Raw genomic sequence first — 5,434 nt, 5'->3', positions numbered from 1 at the left:
CAACATTGTACATCAACTATATTTCAATAAATAAATAAAGAACTAAAACTGTAAAACTCTTAGAAGAAAATACAGGGGCAAACCCTCACGACCTTAGATTTGGCAATGGTTTCTTAAACATGAAACCAAAAGTACAGGCAACAAAATCAGATAAATTGAACTTCACTAAAATGAAAGATTTCTGTGTATCAAAAGTACACTATCAGGAGTCACTGTCGTCTCTCGGCCTCCCGTTGGCCCGCCGCTGCCTGGCGGCCCCAACGAGGCCAGCAGAGGCGCCCCCGTTACCCCCCGCTGCCCCCGGGGCGCTGCCGGCCCTCTGCGACCCCAGTCGCCTGGCGCACCAGCTTTTGGTGCTGTTGCTTCCTTGGTTTCGGCAGCTATTTTTGCTATGATAATCTTGCTGCCCTTCAGACTCAGGTTAAACGGGATATGCAGGTGAATCCCACAAAATTCATGCTGCCGTATGCCTGGTATTCTTGGCCCAATGTAGTTTTGTGTTTCTTTGGTGGCTTTTTGATAGACTGCGTATCTGGAATACGATGGGGCGCCGTTATGTTTAGTTGCTTTGTTTGCGTTGGACAGGTTGTTTTTGCTCTGGGTGGAATATTTCACCGCTTTTTGTATGATGGAATTTGGAAGGTTTGTGTTTGGGATTGGTGGGGAGTCCTTAGCAGTTGCCCGGAATACATACGCTGTGAGTTGGTTTAAAGGCAAAGAATTAAACTTGGTGTTTGGACTCCAACTTAGCATGGCTAGACCTGGAAGTACAGTAAACATGAACCTCATGGGATGGCTGTATTCTAAGGTTGAAGCTTCATTGGGTTCTGCTGGTCACACAGCCCTTGGGGTCACACTTATGATCGGGGGTATAACGTGTCTTCTTTCACTAGTCTGTGCCTTGGCCCTCGCTTACTCGGATCAGAGAGCAGAACGAATCCTTCGTAAAGAGCAAGGAAAAACAGGTGAAGTTATCAAGTTAACTGATGTGAAGGACCCCTCCTTCCCCCTGCGGCTCATATTCATCATCTGTGTCTGATATTATGTTGTTGTGTTCCCGTTCACTGGACTTGGGAAAGCTTTCTTACAGAGAAATTTGGCTTTTCCTCCCAGGTAGCGAGTGCTATTAACAGTATTGTGTATGTAATATCAGCTCCCATGTCCCCAATATTTGGGCTTCTGGTGGATAAAACAGGAAAGAACATCATCTGGGTTCTGTGTGCAGTGGTGACCACTCTTGCTTCCCATATGATGCTGGCCTTCAGGCTGTGGAACCCTTGGATTGCTATGTGTCTCCTGGGACTCTCTACTCATTGCCTGCCTGTGCATTGTGGCCAATGGTGGCATTTGTAGTTCCCAAACATCAACTGGGAACTGCATACGACTTCATGCAGTCCATTCAGAATCATGGGTTGGCAGTCATTTCCATCATTGCTGGCATGATACTGGATACTTGGGGATATCTGTTTTTAGAAGTTTTCTTCATTGCCTGTGTTTCTTTCTCACTTTTATCTGTAGTCTTACTCTACTTGGTGAATCGTGCCTAAGGTGGGAACCTAAATTATTCTGCAAGACAAAGGGAATAAAACTTTCTCATGCAGAATGAGAAGTTTAAATGACTGTGTCATGAGAATGGGCTGCACACATCATTGGTTTGAAAACTTCTTTTTTTTTTTTTTTTTAATTTAGAGTTTAGTCGTTAGGAAAAATAATGGTCTGGAGAATTATTATATTTATATTTTGAATACATCTATTTTAAAGTATAACTGTGAGGACTATTTTAGCCTGTGTCTTTTGTATTGCTGAAGAATTCTGCTTTGGAATAGGTTCATCGATGATGAAGTTTAGAAAATTGCATCTGGTACATGCAGGTGATTTTGAGTAAGGACAGTAAATAATGGAAATCTTTGGATCTTGTATTGAGATAATTTTCACAAAGTGTATCTTAGGAATATGGCCTTTGCTTTATCTTAAAGCAAAAAAAAAAGTTTTTGAGGGGGTAGACAGGATATTTTATATAGAATAAACAATGGCATTTTAATAGGCATTCCCTTTTGTAATACGGAATATTTGAAAGATATTTTTATGAAGTCTCATTTCCACAAATAGCAGATTGTGTTCTGCTCTCTTTAGTTACCAGAGCTTGCTGAGCAGTGACCCTTTCGAGCTTCTTTATTTCTGTTACTGAGGACCCTAATCCCTAGGGACATAATTTTGTGGTACAAACTTTTTGTATGGTTTTTCTTATAGTCCAATTAATTATTAAAAACGTCCTGTAAACTATGATAATTGCATATCTACAAGGATAAACAAACATTGCAAAAGAGAAAAAAAGGTACACTATCAGAAGAGTGAAAAAGACAAACCACGGAATGGGGGAAGGCATTTCTGAAACACATATCTGATAAGGGTTTAATATCCAAAGAACGCCTCAATGACAAAAAGACAATCCCAGTAAAAAATGAGCAAAGGGGCTTCCCTGGTGGTGCAGTGGTTGAGAATCCGCCTGTCAATGCAGGGGACATGGGTTCGAGCCCTGGTCTGGGAAGATTCCACATGCTGTGGAGCAACTAAGCCCATGCGCCACAACTACTGAAGCCCATGAGCCTAGAGCCTGTGCTCCGCAACAAGAGGAGCCACCGTAATGAGAAGCCTGTGCACCGCAACAAAGAGGCCCCGCTCTCTGCAACTAGAGAAAGCCCGTGTGCAGCAATAAAGACTCAACGCAGCCAAAATTAAATAAATAAAATAAATAAAATTTAAAAATGAGCAAAGGACTAAGACATTTTTCCAAAGAAGATATACAAATGAACAAGCACATTGCTGTCTTGAGTCATTACGGAAATGCAACTCAAAACCCCAATGAGATCCCACTTTACACTCACTAGGTGACCGGTCAAAAATATAAACAGTAACAAGTATCGACCATAATGTGGAAAAATTGGAACCCTCCTACATTGCTGATGGGAATGTAAAATCACACAGCTGCTTTGAAAAACAGTCTGGCAGTTCCTCAAAAAGTTAAACATAGTTACCATATGATCCAGCAATTCTACTCCTATGTGTATACCTGAGAGAATTCAAAAATATGTCAAAAAAAAACTTGTACATGAATGTTCACAGCAGCATTATTTATAACATCCAAAAGGTGGAGACAACCCAAATGTCCATCAACTGATGAGTGGATAAACAAAATATGCTATACCCAAACAGTGGATTATTATTTAGTCATAAAAAGGAACTGAAGTACTGATACATGCTATAATATGGATGAACCTTGAAAACATCCTGAGTAAAAGAAACCAGACACAAAAATCACATATTTCATTAAAACTTATATAAAATGTGTGGAACAAACAAATCCATAGAGACAAAGTAGATGAGTGCTTTCCAGAAGCTAGAAGAAGGGAATGAAGAGTATTATGGGCTCAGGGTTTCTTTCTGGGGTGATGGAAATGTTTTGAAATAGAAATGTTTTGAATTAGAAGTACAACTTTATGAATATACTAAAACCAAAGAATTTTACACTTTAAAAGGGTGAATGTTGTGATATGTGAATTACATCTCAATTCTTTAAAATCCAAAGTTTGGGGAAAAAATAAACAGCTAAGTGTGAAAGTCAGGAGGTCTCCGTGGCAGCACATAATCTTATCTCCTGCAGCTAGAGGACAGAGAACGCTGAGGAACAGGCCCAGTACTTAGCAGAGTTCCAAAGAAAATTAATTTCTCAATCCACTATGCTAAGGTCAAGGCTGTTGCTGGCAAAGAATGGGACTGTGAGATATGGGATAGGAGTCATCTAAGCTGATGCATTATAAATCCAGAATCCATAGATTCCTCTAAGCCCTCCAAGTATGTGTAGAAGTGGCCCACTCCTCCCTGTTAAGGACAAATGCTTCCCCCTTGCTCAAACTAGAGGTCGAGGCTTCCCCTCTCCTGCTCCCAAAGAAGACTCAGCGATTTTTAATCTATAGTTGGTACCCAAGCACTTTGGCATCCTTTTGCCAAAGAAGCAGTATGCAAGGCATTATCATCCTGTCAAGAATAACTGGCCCTGATCATCATTAGGAGATAAGGCAGGGTGGAATATATGTGGCACCCCGGTGATCCATTTGGGCATCTCTGGGTATTCTTTTGCCCAAATTTGAAGGTAAACCAATGAGCGCAACAGCCATAGCCTGTAAAGGGCATGGTGACCAGGGGCTCAACTAGCTCAGAAGATAAGCCAACTAGACCAGAAGAGATGCAAGCTGAGGATGAGGGCAACATAAAATAGATAAAGAGATGGGAGTGGATGACTGTCAATTGCCACTCAAGCCCAGCTTACTAACACAGACCTTGGTTTATCCCACTAACTATCCTCTTGTAAGCTTCCCCCACAGAAACGGGTCCAACAGAATGCTGGAGGACCTCCTCCCAGAAGTGATCCTTAAAAAGTGGATTTAAGTAGTATAAGGGGTAGACTGAAGTGGATGCTATAATGTGAAGCCCTGTCCCTTCAGGACTACAGACTTAACTTCTCCCACTACAGAAGTATTGTCAGATAACAGCCCTTAGCCATCAGGCCTTTCTATAAATGCCCTCAGTTAAAGACAGCCTTCTTGCCCAAGGTCACATCCTCTTACCAGGGACTGCCTGCATTAATGACAGATCAACATGGGGCTATAGTAGCCTGGCCCCCTCAACTTAATGCAAGACAGCTCTGCAGGGCACCCATCCTCTGAGGTTAGTGGTAGCTTTTGCCGAGATTGTATCACAGCTCTCTCTGCCCAATCCTGCTTCCTTCTCTTCTGCCACAGGTGTTGATCTCAAGATCATTCACTCAATAAACATCCTGTTGGCTGTGGGTCGACAGGCTGTCCTGGCGGACTTGGGCTCCGCAGCCCCAGCTGCCTGCTCCTCATTTGTGTCCTAAAGATTAGTGTGCCGAGTTGGTCTGTTCATTAAGATTAAACATGTAAACAAGAACCACTTAAAAAAATAATAAATTAAAAAATTTAAAATAAACATCCTGTTTGCAAATTTCTGTCTCAGAGTGTGCTCTCTAGGCAACCTGACCCGCAACATTTATAATTACACCATAATGGAAAACACTACATTTTAAGCTTCTTATCTGTAAGTTAATGTTATTTCAGCTCCTCTTAATTCTGGTAATTTATCTTTTAATAATCCTTGATTAATTTACTATGAAACATCACCAATTGAGAACTTTTCCTACATTATTCAAGTCTCCAAAAGCCTCCTCATACTTTTAGTCTCAATAAATGACCTCACTTCATTGAAATCAAGGCTAAACATTAATTCTCTTAATCTCCTTCCTCCCACTCCTAAATTTCTTTGTGTGCTCAACACATATTTTTACCTTTTTTTTCTTTCTCAGTTAATAAAGTGTCTCTTTCCATACCAAGGTTAATTCTTACTACTTAGTTCTTTA

General features: G+C 41.0%; 1 pseudogene; it reads left to right on the top strand.

The window, feature by feature from the left end:
- Positions 1-402: 402 nt before the first annotated feature.
- Positions 403-1,586, top strand: LOC112391871 (major facilitator superfamily domain-containing protein 1 pseudogene; annotated as a pseudogene).
- The last annotated feature ends 3,848 nt before the right edge of the window (positions 1,587-5,434 follow it).

This window comes from Neophocaena asiaeorientalis, unplaced genomic scaffold (genome assembly GCF_003031525.2).
Source record: "Neophocaena asiaeorientalis asiaeorientalis breed wild unplaced genomic scaffold, Neophocaena_asiaeorientalis_V1.1 scaffold150, whole genome shotgun sequence".
NCBI lineage: Eukaryota > Metazoa > Chordata > Mammalia > Artiodactyla > Phocoenidae > Neophocaena > Neophocaena asiaeorientalis.
This window is presented reverse-complemented; position numbering and strand designations above follow the sequence as displayed.